The 17,092-nt window shown below is 39.4% G+C and overlaps 1 long non-coding RNA gene across 3 annotated transcripts; it reads left to right on the top strand.

Annotated features, from left to right (window-relative positions):
* The first annotated feature begins 588 nt into the window (after nucleotides 1-588).
* Nucleotides 589-16,672, top strand: LOC131503742 (uncharacterized). 3 transcript variants are annotated; one of them, XR_009257570.1, is made up of 6 exons: nucleotides 589-726; nucleotides 2,807-2,944; nucleotides 6,381-6,470; nucleotides 7,125-7,278; nucleotides 15,078-15,199; nucleotides 16,578-16,672. It is a non-coding gene; the product is annotated as an uncharacterized LOC131503742 (long non-coding RNA). The 3 variants fall into 3 exon arrangements; XR_009257567.1 differs by lacking the exons at nucleotides 15,078-15,199; nucleotides 16,578-16,672 and adding an exon at nucleotides 8,182-8,412; XR_009257571.1 differs by lacking the exons at nucleotides 15,078-15,199; nucleotides 16,578-16,672 and adding an exon at nucleotides 7,544-7,762.
* Nucleotides 16,673-17,092: the final 420 nt, after the last annotated feature.

Raw genomic sequence — 17,092 nt, 5'->3', positions numbered from 1 at the left:
CCCAGGGTCCACACTCTGAACCCTGTGCTCTGCTCGAACACCTACCGTGTGCCAGGCACCGTTGCAGATGCCAGCGAGATCACAGTGACGAAGACCAGCTACGTCCTCCAGGATCACCGTCCCTGGAACTTATCAACCCAGGGCGAGATGTGGGAATATGGTTTAAAATAATACTTAGGGGTAGAAGAATGTCGCATACAATTTATGACTAAGAGGCTTCAACTGGCTAACATATTCTTTGGGGGGGGGGGGGGAGAAATTAGCCAGTAGCTGAATCTGATAAACTGAGTTAATTAAAATTTCCTATTTAGGCATACACTAGCCAAAACCTGTTGTCTTTGAATCCTCCTTTATAAATTTAATGCTGAGCACCCAGCGCCAAGACCAAAGTAATTCCCTGGTTCAATTACAACTTAAGAGCAAGAACTTTCATAATCTGTTAGCTATCTGCTCCTTGGGGATAATGACCAGCTGAACTGATGAACTTCCAGAATGATGTGTTGCTATGGCAACATGCTGCCCGGTGAGTGGCAAAGGGCATTTCATCGTTACCTCACTGAAAATGCTTGCAAAGGTAACAAATGCAAACGCAAGAGGTTTCCCTTTGCTCTACAGCGACTCTGGGTCAATGAGACAAACACTCAAAATATCTGTCGGATACAGCAGCAAGGAACCAAATGGAAACACACATAATGCCTACACAGACCCTACACGATTTGAAATAAGGTAATCGAGCATTCTGTGTTAGCAGTCTTGGTGTCTACAATGAATCTCCATGCCTTGCCAAAAATGACCACTGTTGGGGGGGGGGCTGTGTCTTTCATACGCAGGTATAATTTCCTCACAACATCCAGTGCACAAAAAGCATAAATGTGCCCTTGAACTATACCAAAAGTTAAGAGGAAAAATGAAAAGAAGAAAAAGTTAAAAAAAAAAAAAGTTGATCTCCCATACATTGGTGGTGGGAATCTAAAATGATACAGCCACTGTGGATAATAATTTGGCACTCTCTAGCACAACTAAACCTACATTGGCCATATCGCCTGGTTATTTCACTCCTGGGCATGTATCCCAAAGAAATGAAGTCCTATTTCCATATAATACATGCACATGATTGTTCTTACCAGTTTCATCGGGAATAGTCCAAAGCTGAAAAGCAATAATAAACATCCCTCCGTAGGTGAATGATTGAGCACACCATGGTACCGCCATACCAGGGAATATCATTCAGCAACATGAAGGAATCAACTACTAAGGCAGACAACGGCTTGGATGGATGTCCAGGGCATTACACGCAGTGAAAAAGCCAATCTCCAAAGGTTCTATGCCATGTGATTCCATGCCTATAACGTTCTCAAAATCGCAACATCATAAAGAGGGAAACTAGATTAGTGGTTACCATCAGTTAGGGACGGTGGTAGAGAGGAAGGCGACACAAAGGAGATCTTCATGGTGACAAAATGAGTCTGGATCTTGACTACGGTCGCGGTTACACAAAATTTCACAAAGGATGATAATTATATGGAACTAGGCACGCACACTGTAGCGATGTCACTGTTCTGGTGTCTACCTTGTACCATAATCGTGTAACATGTAACCATTGGAGGGAAACTCGATGAAGGGTACTTGAGACCCCCCTATATCCTCTTTCCAACTTTCTGTAAACCTATAATTATTTCAATGAAAAGAAGTTCTAAAATAAAAGCAAGCAGGCCTTACTCTCATGTCGGAAGGTTAGTCAGGATCATTTTATTTCCCTCGCTGCATTTCAGAACCAGTGAGACAGAAGCTACGTGGCCAAAGAAAAGTAGCGACCAAAGAAAAGTTGTGACCTCTCGTTAAAATAAACTCTACAAAGCAAACAAACAAAAATCAGCAGGAGTCCTCTCTAATGATCGTGATTGCTTTGTGGCAACGCATCAGCTTCTGAAACAATCGGACAATGATCGATCGCGTACTCTCTCACAGGACATTGGTCACTTTCTTGTGGGCACGTAGTCAACAGGTGATGCCAGGTGATGAATTAGGAGCTGGCTTCAGGTCCAGGGCCGCATTCCCTGTCTGGATGACCGTGAGCCATTAGTTAACCTTTGGGGCCCTGGGTTGTCTTACCTGCAATAGAAGGTCTAGTGCAGGGATTTCCAAACATTTTTAGAGAGGGAAGATTTTTTTTTAAATTTTTAATGTTTATCTATTTTTGAGAGAGAGAGAGGTAGAGAGAAACAGAGAGACAGAGAGAGCGTGAGTGAGGGAGAGGCAGAGAGAGAGGGAGACACAGAATCAGAAGCAGGCTCCAGGCTCTGAGCCATCAGCATAGAGCCCGACGCGGGGCTCAAACTCATGAACAGTAAGATCGTGACCTGAGCTGGAGTTGGAGCCACGCTAGAGATGGAATCTTGTATTCAAAGAAATTTTAAAACACTTTTCAATGTGTGAAATGCACTCAAATGAAGCTTGCCTTGCTGTGAATCACTCCACTGTTTGGTTGTGAGTACCAGGTTCTCTGGGGCAGCAAGAGGGCACCTCTGTACCTCTCCAAGGTCTAGCCCTCTGTTGACCAAAGATGTAGCCACTGGCCACAAGGCTATAGGGCACTGTAAATGTGGCTGGTTCGACCTGAGATGTTCTGTACGTACAACGTGCCTCGGATTTCAAACAGTATGAAAGAAAGGAATGCAAACTGTGTCATTTATCATCCTTTTAGAATCGCTATACGTGTAAATCCTAATTTTTCCGTAAGTTGGGTTAAATAACGTTTATAATTAAAGTTAATGTCACCTTTTTTTCTTCTTTACTTTTCTAAAAGTGGCCACTCGACCACTCAAAACTACTTGTGAGGCTTGTATTCCCACTGGGCGGTGTTGGTCTAGAGAAACTCAGCTGCCACCTCCAGACATCAGCGTTCCGAGTTTTGGTGGGGAGTTTAATCATTGTCGCCGCACAGGTACCGTGAACAAGGCGCCTTGTTCCCATGAAGCACAGTAAGAACTCGTCCTGGCAGGTGTATTTACTACCACACTCTGCTCCAAGAATATCATGTCATTTATACCCAATACTTTTTTCTTTTTATTTTTTATTTCCTGCTAAAAACACTTTTTTCTTTCCGGTCACTCTTCCCACAGTGTAACTCATTTTCTGTAGGACCTGCGTGCATTTTCCTGTGGGCTGGAGGTCGGGGGAGCTGGTTTCGGTGTTTCACACGTGGCTGCTGTGGCTGGAATTCTTTGGGGGGATCTCTTCACGTCCCTGTCAAGTTATACTCCATTTTCGTGATAAGCCCCACGCAAATATTTCTTCTCCAGCGGTCCCTTTCAGAATTGACTTGATTACGGTTTCGGGTGAGGAGGTACAAGCTGTGCCTCAGTAAGCCAGTCTTATTTGTGGCCTTTGCCTGTTCCTTTGATCATTTTCCTGATGGTTCAGGTTATCGAGGTGGAAATGACTCTCTCTGCTATCACGGTAACCTAATGGCCCGCCGCATTTTGTACCCACCTTCCGACTGAGTCCTGCTCTCCTGGGACTTCATTAGTCACCAGCAAAAGTCAGTGTGATGAATTGTTTATACCCACAATCTGATGATTTTTGCCCAGGAGGGTTCACTTATCACAAGTAAGCATGCAGGGAAGTCCTTTAGTGGCTCTAGAGATAATGTCCTGTATCTTTGGGCAATCATCTCTTCCTCTGATTTCTAGAAATATTACTTGACTTATTTTTTGTTTGTTTACTTTCATGCCCTTGTCCATATTCTTTGTCTTAAAAAACAGGCATTATACTTTATAAAAACCATTAGAGATGTCTTAATTTATTGACTGATGATAAACATAGAAGTACAGATTATTGTGCTGGATATGACATTTTTTTTTTTAAATCATGTTTTTACGAGAGTTTGGCGGTTTCTTTCAAAATTAAGCATGCTCTTACCACACGACCCAGCACTGAGCTTCTTGGTAGTTGCCAGAGTTGAAAAGTTATGTCCACACAAAAATCCTGGTCACAGATGTTTATAAAAATGTATTCACAATCGGGGCGCCTGGGTGGTTCAGTCAGTTAAGCTTCTGACTTCAGCTCAAGTCATGATCTCACGGTTCACGGGTTCGAACCCCCCTTCGGGCTTTGTGCTGACGGCTCAGAGCCTGGAGCCTGTTTCAGATTCTGTGCCTCCCTCTCACTCTGCCCCTCCCCTGCTCATGTTCTGTGTGTCCCTGACTCTCACAAATAAAGGTAAAAAAAAAATTTTTAATGTATTCATAATCGCCAAAACTTGGAAGCAACTAAAACGTCCCTCAGGAAGTGAATGGACAAACAAACTGTAGTGCATGCAGACAATGGAATGTTACTCAGTGCTAAAAAGAAATTAGCTATCAGGCTGTGAAAAAACATGAAGGAACCTTAAATACATATTACTCCGTGAGATAAGCCACTCTGACAAGGCTACATATTGTATGATTCCAGCTATATGACATTTTGGAAAAGACAAAATGACGGAGAGAGGAAAAAGATCAGTGGTTGTCAGAGCTTTGGGGAGTGGAGATGAGTAAACAGAACACAGGATTTTCGGGGCAGTGAAGCTGTTCTGTGTGGTACTGTACCGATGGGCACCTGTCATCACACGTTTGTTCAAACCCAGAGAACGCACAACACCAAGAGTGAATCTTAAGGTACACCATGGACTCAGAGTGATTTTGAGATGTCAGTGCAACTTCATGAATCACAGATGCACAGCGCTGGTGAGGATACTGATGGGGGAGGCTTGTGAACGTGTTGGGGCAGGACACATAGGGGAAATCTCTGTACTTTTGTCCCGTTTTGCCATGAACCAAAGACTGCTCCAGAAAAATAGTCTTTAAAGAATAACATTTGAAACAAACAAAAAGATAGGTGAGTATTCATAGATACATAAGTGAGGAGCCTTATCCATTTCACTGAGACCCGTTTTAATAATGTATTATGTTCTATGTTTAATAATCATGAATTTTTTATATTCACGTTTTTGCCTCTTCACCCCGTGTTCTTGGGCGGAAACTGTGAATTACGAGATTGGGTGTAATGTGGTTTTATATTTAAAAAAATCATGTTAGGGGGCGCCTGGGTGGCTCAGTAGGTCAAGCATCTGACTTCTGCTTAGGTCATGATCTCACTCTCCTTGAGATCTAGCCCTGCGTCGGATTCTGTGTCTCCCTCTCTCTGTCCCTCCCCTGATTGTGCACTTTATGTCTCTCTCTCTCTCAAATATAAATCAAAACATTTAAAAAATAAAAAAACAGGCATGTAACTTAGTGAATGATTATGAATCGAATATCCTTACTTCTTTACTTTTCATTATAGGTTTGTTAAGTAACTGTGTATCCCTAAACACTGTAGTTTTTTGTTTTGTTTTGTTTTGTTTTTGTTTGTTTGTTTGTTTGTTTTAGTATTTCTTGTTGTTGTTTTTTAAATAGTTTTACCAGGTTATAACAGCCATTGCAATAAATTACATATATTTAACTTGGACCACTTGATATGTTTAGATACAGTCACATACTATGAAACCACCAATACCAATCATAACACTGAACATGTTTATTGGCCTACAAATTTTCTTGTTTGAAATCCTCAATGATAATTATTTCTTCCAGCTTTTTCTACCATTACTCATCCCTTCGCCTCTGGGCCCAGGCAACCACCATTCAGCTTTCTGACATTTCAGTTTGCATTTTATGTAAATGGAATCACACAATTTGCGACTCTCTTTTTTGACTTCTTTTACTCAAAACTTATTTTGATATCCATCTATATTGTTTGCATTGCTAATGGTCCATTCTTTTGTCTGCTGAATGACATCGGATTGTATGGATCTACCATAATCTACCCATTCACCTGCTGGTAGACTTGTGGGTTGTTCACATTTTTGCCCCGTGACCAGTACACCCGCTGTGAACGTTTGCGTGGAAGTTTTTTCTGTGAACGTAGGTTTTCATTTATTTGGGGTAAGTGCCTAGATGTGTAGCATCTGTGTCACGTGGTACAAATATCTTTGAATGTTCACAAACTGCCATACTGTTTTCCCTTGGGAAGCGACTTCCCAAGTCGTCAAGCAACTGCTTGACGTTCAAAACGTCCCATTGGGAGGGCATGAGAATTCTGATTGCCATTCATCTTCGCCAACAACGAAACCATCAGTGCTTTACTGAGAAGCATGTTGGTTTCCATACAGTTGGTGATTTTCCACATTTCTGTGATCGATTTCGTATTTAATTCCCTGTACTCAGAGCACACTTTGTGTATTTTGAAATGTTTTATTTATTGATATTACTTTTCTTCCTTTGTTCTTTCTTTCTTTCTCTTTCTTTCTTTCTCTCCTTCTTTCTTTCTTTCTCTCTTTCTTTCCTTCTTTCACCTAGATTCTAGTCTATCCTGGGAAAGATTTCATATGTATGTGACAAGAATGTGATTCAGCAGTTGTAGGACTGAGGACTTTATAACACAGTCAGGTAAACATGGGGGACACCACTTTTCAAGTCTAGCAATGTTCTTATTGATATTTTGTAATGTATTTCTAGAACAGTGTTCTATTAGTTGTTGAGAGGGCAGTGTGAAAATATCCAACTATAGTTGTAAATGTGTCTGTCTCTGTAGTTCTGTAAGTCTTTGCTCATGAATTCTGAAGTTCTGTTACCAGTTGCACACATGTTTAGTGTTACTATGTCTTATTAATGGAACATTCTCTCAATCCATGGTAAATGGATTTCTTGCCTTGAATTGCACTTTGGTATTAATTAAACCACTTCATCAATTTTTGGATTAATGTTAGCTTGTTTTATCTTTTTCCATCATTTTGTTTAACATAGTTGTGCCTTTATGTTGAAAGTGCAAAGGGGTTTTTGTTTGTTTGGTTTTTTGTTTTTTATAAACAGCTTATATTTGGGTCTTGCTTTTTTGAATCCAACCTAGCAATTTGTGCCTTTTTAATCGATGTATTTACACCATTCCTTGTAATCTGATTACTGACCCAGTTGTCTTTAACCCATTGTATTACACTTTGTTTTCTATTTGTTACACCTAGTTTTTGCTCCCTGTTTTCTTTTTGTCTGTCTTATTTTGGATTGAGCATTTTAATTTTTTAATGTTCATTTATTTGTTTACAGGGATCTGCAGAGAGAGAGGGAGAGAGAAAATCCCAGTCAGTCTCCACGTTGTCAGTGCTGAGCCCCACGTGGGGCTCAACCTCACACACCCTGAGATCTTGACCTGAGCCAAAAATCAAGAGTCGGACGCTTAACCAACCAAGCCACCCCACAAGTGAGTATTTTTTTAAATGACATTTACAGCTGTTGGCTATGTGGTCAGACGAGCCTGTAGAATGTGTAACTCTGTCCTTTACTAACTAGCCTTACTCACCCACTACTTCCTGTGAGTTTGGTTACATGCTCATTACGTGCTGCATTCCCTCAGCCTCTATGTCATCTTGTTTCCCACCTCACACTGTGAACTTTGAATAACATGGTATAAGGCGCTGTATAAGCTCTGGAACCAATGGCAGTTTCTTAATGACTTGGTTTTGCAGCCCCAGAACAGGTTGACTGAACCTGTACACAACTCCCTCACCAAGGTTCAGGCATGTGGTCACAGGTGTGTGTCAGAGGAAAAGAGGGAAACTAGCCAGTCTCAAAAAGAAGACACAAGATCAAGTGGCCAAGAAGACACAAGATCAAGTGGTCAAGAATAGCCGTGGTGTGAATCTAAGAGTATCATGAGTTGCTCCATGGATGGAAAACAAGCTCTGGTAGAGAGCCCTTCTCCCTTCATCAGGAAGAAAATCAGGATCCCAGAACTTGAATGTTTATGTCTGTAAGATAGGATGCTGTTTTCTCCCTAAGAAATTATTGAAGTCTTCCAACAGACAGCTCGTTGCCTCTCTTCAGTTTTAAAAAAGGGAAACCGTGAGGTCATGGGAGTGGGAGGATCTTATAGTTTTTAAATCATTTTAGATGTGTATTAATTAGCTTATATTTCAGTGGATAAATATGTCTTTAATTATATTACATGCTGATTTATAAAATGAGCTATTACATTTGTTAATTTGGTTATTAACTATTGAATTATACACACTAATAACTCCTGAACAGCATAGTGCCTTATATTTTTCAGATACTTACATATATATTTATTCTTCTGTTTTCTCACCTTAATTTATAAAATGAGATAAACAGGTCAGATTTTAGGGTCAATCTCTTATTGTTGTGGAATCTGAATCAGAGAGCATGAGCAACTTGTCCAAGGAATCATCGTCAGTTGGGTCAAAGAGAAAATCACACCACACAATGTTAAACAGGCAAGTAGACTTTATTTAAGGCTATTGCAAAAGGAGAAAGAGTCAGGAACTGAAAGTGGACTCAATTCTGCTGAACAAAGGTGATAAAGTTTTTTAACTGCTGGTGTGAACTAGTAGAAAAGTACCAGAAGACTTTATGGGTTTGTTGATCAATGGAATGTGTCTGACACTTTGAGTCATTCCTGACTTTGCAATGCTGTTCTCTGTTGATGAAGATATCTGTATTTGCTGGTAGGTAGGTACCCATCTAAAGTAGGTTCCCACCCTCCCACAGAGTCTGGGAGATAAGGACCCTAACTTCCTTGAAGATTACATTTCAAAGGGATGTCTCCCAGGCTTTTGAGAAAGACAATCCTGTGTTGTAAAAGTGACAAAAACTTTAAAAAGGTTTATATCTCAAAGGGGCAGAGAAATTATTTCCATTTTTCAAAACATTGAAAGTTTTCTTTTTTTTTATTAAAAAAATTGTTTGAATGTTTATTTGTTTTTGAGAGAGAGAGAGAGACAAAGACAGCATGAGCGGGGGAGGGGCAGAGAGGGAGACACAGAATCCAGAGCAGGCTCCAGGCTCTGAGCAGTCAGCACAGAGCCCGACGCGGGGCTCGAACCCACGAGCCATGAGATCATGACTTGAGCCAAAGTCTGACGCTTAACCTGAACCAGCCAGGCTGCCCCAAATTGAACGTTTTCTAAGTAAATGCTTTAAGCAAAGGGAGGTCAGGGGCATAGGTCAGGAAGAAGCCAGTCTAAATCATGGCCAAGGTGAGGGGAATTTTAAGGCCTCTGAGTCCGTTGTAAAGCACAGACTAGAATTCTGAGTTCTTCCTGTCACTTCCTGTCCTGAGCTGCCTTCAGCTCAGGGGAACATGAACTTCCCAAGGCTCAGGCTTGTTTTTTCCCAGGTTCCCTTCAGCCTCCAGCTTGGTTCCCCATGCAAGATGGGTACAATGAATACTTGTGGAATGAACAAATGACGCCCCTCGCCCCGATTCTTCCCTTCACTGTTATTTTACTGAGTACCCGGAAAGAACATCCAAATCCCTAGGAGAGCCTGAAACTCCCTCCGGTATTAAAAAGTGCGGCAATCTCAGACAGTAGCAAACCAACTGGAAACCTTTGGACCTTAGGCACTGTTTTTATTTTCATTTTATTAACCAGCTGGGGAGACAAGAAAAGTAGGAAATGGGAAGAACCTTAATCTGTACAAAAATGGAGTAGCCATGAAATTGACATCTTCCTTTATAAATCTGGTTTGGGGGGGGGGCGATAGTACCATTAAACAAATGACTACCTCTGCATTTGTGTAGGCTGGCATTAGGACACCATTAATCCCATCAGCCTCTGGTAGTGTCATTTAGACCACAAAATTAATACCTCGTTAAGAAAATTAGTATGGAAATTAGGTAACTGCAGAGCAATTATTGCTTGAAAGGGCGAAGTTTCAAGAGGTGGAGTGAAGAGGTTGGCACTTTTATTAATTAAATATTCTCTGAAGACAGCATCTGCCTGATGGGAGAAGCACACGATGTTTCCGTGTTTCGAGAGAAATTGCGGGATCCCTTGCAAGGTCCTTCATCACCCCAGCAACACATCATTAGTCATTCAGTGTGAAGCACGTAAAGATCCAGAAGGGTATTTTGGCATGCACCATGTTACAAAACACACCTTCTGCCTTCAAAATGAATTTCATGTTTTCCAAACTTCCATGTCGAGCTTTTGTTTGCATTGGCTCTGATTCAGCCTCTAAAGACTGTGGCCTTCCTTTCGTTAATTCACTCATCACATATTTACTGAACTTGCTATGTGCTACTCAGTGAGCCTGGTCCTGGATGTCTGGTGATGGAGGAGGCAGATCTGACCCTGCTTTCGTGGGGCAGAAAGTTTAAGGTGAAATTACAGCATAAACAAAAGCTCCTCAATATCTATTGAGGACTTGGGCTAAAGGGACTTGGCACTAACTGAGAGTTCGCTTTACCTTAAAATGTATTTACATTAACGTCAGATTCTGGAGTAGACTCAAAACCAACCTACTGGCCCAACATTCGTCTCCAACTTGTTTTTAAAGCTATAGTTGAGTAAGGACTTGAGTTTTCCCAACTTGAGTTTTCAATAAGAAGAGGATTATTAGTAAAATAATGGCACATTCACACAGTGGATTATTTTGATGACGTTAAATGATGATTATGAAGACATACTCATAGCATTAATTGGGGAAAATAAGACAGCATTATATGTATGCCATCATTATAATGATTTAAAAATAGGATAACGGTCAACATTAGATACATTAAACTACTAGTTATGATTATGTTACTACATTATTACAGGGACACTGAGTGAGAAGGGCTTGTGTTAGAAGGAACATGAGTAACTACCCAAAGTCCTGGGAGTTAGGCTATGTGCTTAAGGAGTCACTTAAAATGCAATAGGAGTAGAATATCGCAATGCATTAGCCCACCTAGTAAATTACGAAACAATCATTATGTTCGTGTTTGTCCTATAATAATCAAGGACAGATCTAGACTTGGGGCTGAACTTATAATTTATAAACTTGTGCAATTTACTCTTCTAAAAAAAGTAGATTTTATTTGTCTAGAGCAGTGAAGCTGAGTACAGAGAGTCCCCGGATGGCTTTTTCCCATACAAAAGCACAACCTCTCTCACTCTCAATGCCCCCCCCCCAACCCAGAAGTGGTACATTTGTTATAACCCATGGACCTACAATGACACGTCATTCAAAGTTCACAGTATACATTAGGGGTCCCTCTTGGTGTTCTACATTCTGTGGGTTTGGACAACTATATAATGGCCTGTACTATTTATGTTATTACACAGAATCATTTCCCTGCCCTGAAACTCCTCTGTGCTCTGCCTGTTCATCTAGCCCTCCCCTCATGCCTGGCAACCACTAATCTTTTGTTAAATTTTTTTGTAATGTTTATGTATTTGAGAGAGAGAGAGAGAGAGAGGAGAGAAAGCACATGCACAAGCAGGGGAAGGGGCAGAGAGAGAGAGAGAGAGAGAGAGAATCCCAAGCAGGCTCTGTGATGTCAGCACAGAGCCTGATGCGGGGCTTGAACTCACAAACTGTGAGATCATGATCAATAAAGACCAAATAAAGAGTCCAGATGCATAACCGACTGAGCCACCCAGGCATCCATCCACTAACCTTTTTAATGTCTCTATAGTTTTACCTTTTCTATGCTTTTTAATTAATTTTATTATTCAAGTATAGTTGAATACAATATATATAACAATGTATAATAACATATATATGTAATATATAACAATATATAACAGTATAACAATAATATAACATACAGTGTTATACTAGCTTCCGGTATACAATATAATGATTTAATCATTCTATACATTTCCTGGAGCTCATTGAGATAAGTGTGCTCTTAATCCCCCTTTATGTATTTTGCCCCTCCCCCCCACCTCCCCTCTGGCAACCACCATTTTGTTCTTTGTATTGAAGAGTCTGGTTTTTGGTCTCTTTTTCTCCTTTGTTTATTTGTTTTGTTTCTTAAATTCCCCCTTTAAGTGAAATCATATGGTAGTTGTCTTTCTCTGACTGATATTTCGTTTAACATTATTCCTTCTAGGTCCATCCATGCTGCAAATGACAATACAGTTTTGCATTTTCAAGGATGTCATATAGTTGGAAGCCTCCGTAAGCAGCCTTCTCAGAGTGCTTTCTTTCACCGAGTCATATGCATTTAAGTTTCCTTTATGTCTTTTCATGGCTTGGTGGCTCATTTCCTTTTGTGCTGGATAACATTCCATTGTGTGGGCATACCACAATTTATCTGTTCACCTACTAAAGGACATCTTGTTTGCTTCCTAGGTGTGGAAATTAAGAATAAATCTGTTTAAACATTTGTGGGCAGGTTTTTGTGTGGGCATACATTTGCAGTTCGTTTGGGGAAATACTAAGGAATGTGATCGCTGGATCACAGGTACGAGGATGTTTAGGCTTGTAAGAAATCGCCAAACCACGAAAGACATTGCAACGTGACTGTACCATTTTGTATTCCCAAGCACAATGAATGAGCGTTCCTGTGGCACTACGTCCTTGCCAGAATTTGGTGCTGTTAGTGTTTTGGATTTTGACCATTCTAATAAATCTGTAGTAGTAGCTCCTTATTATAATTTGCAATTCCCTAATGACATGTGATCGATCATGTAATACGCTTCTTTGCCATCTGTTCGTCTCCTTGGGCGAAGTGTCTTTCATTCAGGTTTTTTCCCCATTTTTAAACATAGGATTGTTTGTTTTCTCATTGTTGAGATGTAAGAGTTCTTCATACATTTTAGATAAAAGTCCTCTGTCAGCTGTCTTTTGCAAATACTTTTCTCTTTTCCTCATCTTTATTGATGTATCACTGACAAATAAAATCATATATATTTAATGTGTACAACTGGATATGTTTCCATATGTATACTCTGTGAATAATTGCCACAACCAGCAAAGGAGTTCATTCATATATTCTTATCTCCATCAAACAGGGTTCCATCATATGATTTCTATACTTCAGAGATCAGTATTTACTCAGAGATCAGTTACAGATTTACTTGTAAATCAGTAACTGCCCACCAGGGAGCTGAGGTCCATGATCAATAATTAATTTAATAAGTTCTGGCCTCTCCAGAAAGATTTTGTGTTTACGGTACAGGAAATTTCACACGATGACCATGATTATGACTCAGATGATTGAAACCCTTAGGGGAACCCTCATAAGCTCTGGCTTCTGGAGTATGGGGACGGGTGAATGCCGTGGATGGTAACTGCATCATAACAAAAACAAGAGCGTCAATTAATTATAATTACTAGATTTCAGGAAGTGTTCTTGGATTGGTTGTTTCAAGTGCCCTCTCTTCTTTCGGCTGCTTGTATCTTACCATTTTTTCCCCAAAAGACATCATGGTAAACTTTACATCAGACTCAGTCATTTTGAAAACATATCTTTCAGGAAAACTGGAGTGTTATAACCACCTATTAATATTTTAACTAAAAATTATTTGGTTAACATTACTGGTATTACATACAAGCTAATAAAATTTATAATTAAAAGCAAATTAGAAAGTGAAAAACTATCATTTGCATTTTATTATTTTAATTTATTTTTAAATTCAAATGTAATCAGCATAGAGTATTATATTAGTTTTCAGGGTGTACAATATAATGATTCAACAATTCAATGATTCAAACACTATTCAATGAATTTTAGACTAAGTATATAATAGATAAATAATTAGCAATTTTTAGTGTGTTAAAAGCAAGTCATTGCTTAAAATATTATTTATTAACATGGTTTACACATAACAGCATGTAATATGAATTACTGGGTATGTTTAGCAAGATATACAGGTATTCTTGAGTTAATATATGTTTGTTGGTTGGTTATATGCCCTTACTTAAAATTGCCTACTTGTTTTACTTGTTGTTGCAAAGACTGGAACACCTAGATTACTGTTCAAAATTAAATATTTTAAGTAAATTATTAATTCTTTAACGGTTTGAAAAAATAAATAAAATAAAATAAAATTGCCTACTTGTAATTATAGTTAAACCATTTATCATGCATTAGAGTCATTCATTAATATTCTAATGTCTTCACTGCCTTTTGTTGTGGCAAGCCCAATACATCATATACACTACAGGCAATGTTTATCTTCTTTTTAAAAATGTTAACTTATTTATTTTGACAGAGAGAGAGAGAGAGAGAGAGAGAGAGAGAGAGAGAGAGAGAGAGAATGCCAGGCAGGCTCTATGCTCAGCATGGAGCCCAACTTGGGGCATCATCTCACAACCACGATATCATGACCCGAGCGGATATCAAGATCCAGACGGTTAAATGACTGATCCACCCAGGCACCCCAATGTTTTTCTTCTTGAGATCCTCTACCCCAACATTTTCCCCATATCATACCTCTTTATACCTCCATGTACTGGAGAGGTCCTTCACACAGCTAACCTATCACCTTCATTCAAAAGCCAGCTGAGACCTTCCATTTTCCTGGGACCCTTTCCTATACTCTCTCCTCTGAGCTCCCCTCACCTCCTGCAGCAGCTACAGGCTGGGCTTCTCACTTCACACTTAGCCCTTGCCATGCTGTACCATGTAGGAATATTCGTGAATGTGTTCTTACTCCGTCACTAGGCAGCAAGTTCTTTTGTATTCTTCTTTGTGTCTTCAACAGGTGCGATGGGGCCTCAGACATACCAATGGTCAAACAAGAAACATGAGTTAGGCAAATTGATAGATTCAGATATGTAACTGAATTGCTTTGCACCACTTAATGGAAAACATCGTGACATCTCACATGCTTTGTCAGACAATGAACCTTTTTGCACATTTACGATTTTCACATTGGCCCATTTAGCACTTTTTGTATAAAATATTTACAAACATGCCTGAAGCGGCATAATACGTAGCAATTTTCAGTTATGTTGGGGCATAAATCAGAATAGCCATATGCATCCCATCTTTAAAAAAAACTTTGTTCTCATTTAATTCATAAATATTTAAGCCTCATAACAGCTCTGTGGGTTGGGTATTACTGTTCCAGTTACAGAAGAGGAAACTGAAGAACACAAATTCTCCAACTGGATGTGCAAACTTAATCACTTGTGAATAACTTGGGATATGTTCCTCTGCCATAGTGTTGATCTACGGTCTTGAGGCTTTGGATATTAGTTCTGGTAAAACAATGTCAGCAACATCGCTCTTCACTAATTGGAAATGTGTCTTTTGCACAGTATTTGGGAAGCACTGTGAAGTTCGCAAGCATTACTCCTTCGACATGTCTGCAACTTCCAGATCCAGTGCTCTGGTTCTGTTCCCATGGCAATCACCGTAGAGGGAACAGTACAACTCGGTGGTAATAATAATCACTTTTATTCAATAGGTTCACAGGGGGAAAGTGTATCATCACCGTCTCAACGAAACAAAATTGAAGAGTTTTTTTCAATTTTTTTTTTCCCTTGGATGTCTTTGACATTTAAGCTTGCTTTATTTTTTTTTTAATATACGAAATCTTTAAGTATAGTTAAGATAAAATTACATTAGTGAGAAAGTAACATTAAAACAGAAAATCAATTTCTACATGACGCCAAAAAAATTTTTTTTTTAATATTTAAGTACAAAGAAGTTCAAGGAGGAATATAAACAAAAGATGAAGTAAATAGATAAGGATAGAATATATTTAGGGGATAAGTTTTTTTTATTTTTCTTTTTTAAATTTTTTAAAAAAATTATTATTTTTTTTTCATTTAAACCCAAGTTAGCTAACATATAGTGTAATAATGATTTAAGGAATAGAATTTAGTGATTCATCACTTACGTATAACACCCAGTGTTCATCCCAACAAGTGCCCTCCTTAATGCCCATCCCTCATCTAGCCCATCCCCCCCACCCACCTCCCCTCTAACAACCCTCAGTTTGTTCTCTGTATTTAAGCGCCTCCTATGGTTTGTCCCTCTCCCTGTTTTTATATAATTTTTGCTTCCCTCACCTTATGTTCATCTGTTTTGTATCTTAAATTCCACATATGAGTGAAATTATATATTTGTCTTTCTCTGACTGATTTATTTCACGTAGCATAATACCCTCCAGTTCCAGCCACACTGCAAATGGCAAGATTTCATTCTTTTTGATCACCAAGTAATATTCCATTGCATATATAAACCACATCTTCTTTATCCATTCATCAGTCGATGGACATCTGGGCTCTCTCCATAATTTGGCTACTGTTGATAGTGCTGCTATAAACATGGGGGAGCATGTGCCCCTTTGAAACAGCACACCTGTATCCTTTGGATAAACACCTAGTAGTGTCATTGTTGGTTGGTAGGGTAGCTCTATTTTTAATTTTTTGATGAACCTTCATACTGTTTTCCATAGTGGCTGCCCCAGTTTGCATTCCGACTGGCAGTGAAGCTTGCTTTAAAATAAAAATTTTTATTGTGTTTACACTGGTTGATTTAACTGGTGCCCAAGTTCTTTCCCATGCAGATGGGCTAATTTGCTTTCCCCCTTGGGTGTAGACATTGGCATTTCATCCAGACACAGTATGGTAGATAGTCCTGGTCCATGAAGGGGGGTGTGGACATATAACCTTAATAAAGATGTGTGACCATAGATCATAAGAGCCATAACGAAGCTTAACACTTAAACTGACTTTGGGAATTTTTCCTAAGAAAATGACTCAATTGAATCAAATGACCCTTTGCATGAAAGTACATATTATTTCGTCTAGGACATGAAATAAATGAAGATACCTACAGTATCCAAAAGGATGGAAATGTTTAGCAAATTATGTAACCAAATGTAATGACTGGAAACATGAAGAGAAAGATGGAGTTTGTGCATAAACATTTGAAATATGTGTGTGGTTTTTTTTAATGTTTATTTAGTTTTGAGAGAGAGAGTACAAGCAGGGGAGGGGGAGGGAGAGAGGGACTGAGTATCTGAAGTGGGGTCTGTGCTGATGGCAGAGAGCCTGATGCAGGGCTTGAACTCACGAACCATGAGATCATGACCTGAGCCGAAGTCGGATGCTTAACCGACGGAGCCACCCGGGTGCCCCAAATAAATAAAGTTAAAAAAATGTTTTTAAAGAAATAAAACTTTCCGCTCTGTGAGAGACACTGTCAACAAAATGAAAAGGTAAGACACACAACGAGAGACACTATTTGCAGAAGACACGTCTGATAACAGACTGTTGCCCACAATATACAAAGAACTCTTAACAATAAGAAAACACACAGCTTG

Source organism: Neofelis nebulosa, chromosome 1 (genome assembly GCF_028018385.1).
Source record: "Neofelis nebulosa isolate mNeoNeb1 chromosome 1, mNeoNeb1.pri, whole genome shotgun sequence".
In the NCBI taxonomy this organism is placed as follows: domain Eukaryota; kingdom Metazoa; phylum Chordata; class Mammalia; order Carnivora; family Felidae; genus Neofelis; species Neofelis nebulosa.
Note: the sequence above shows the minus strand (reverse complement) of the source record. Positions and strands in the feature narration are given on the sequence as shown.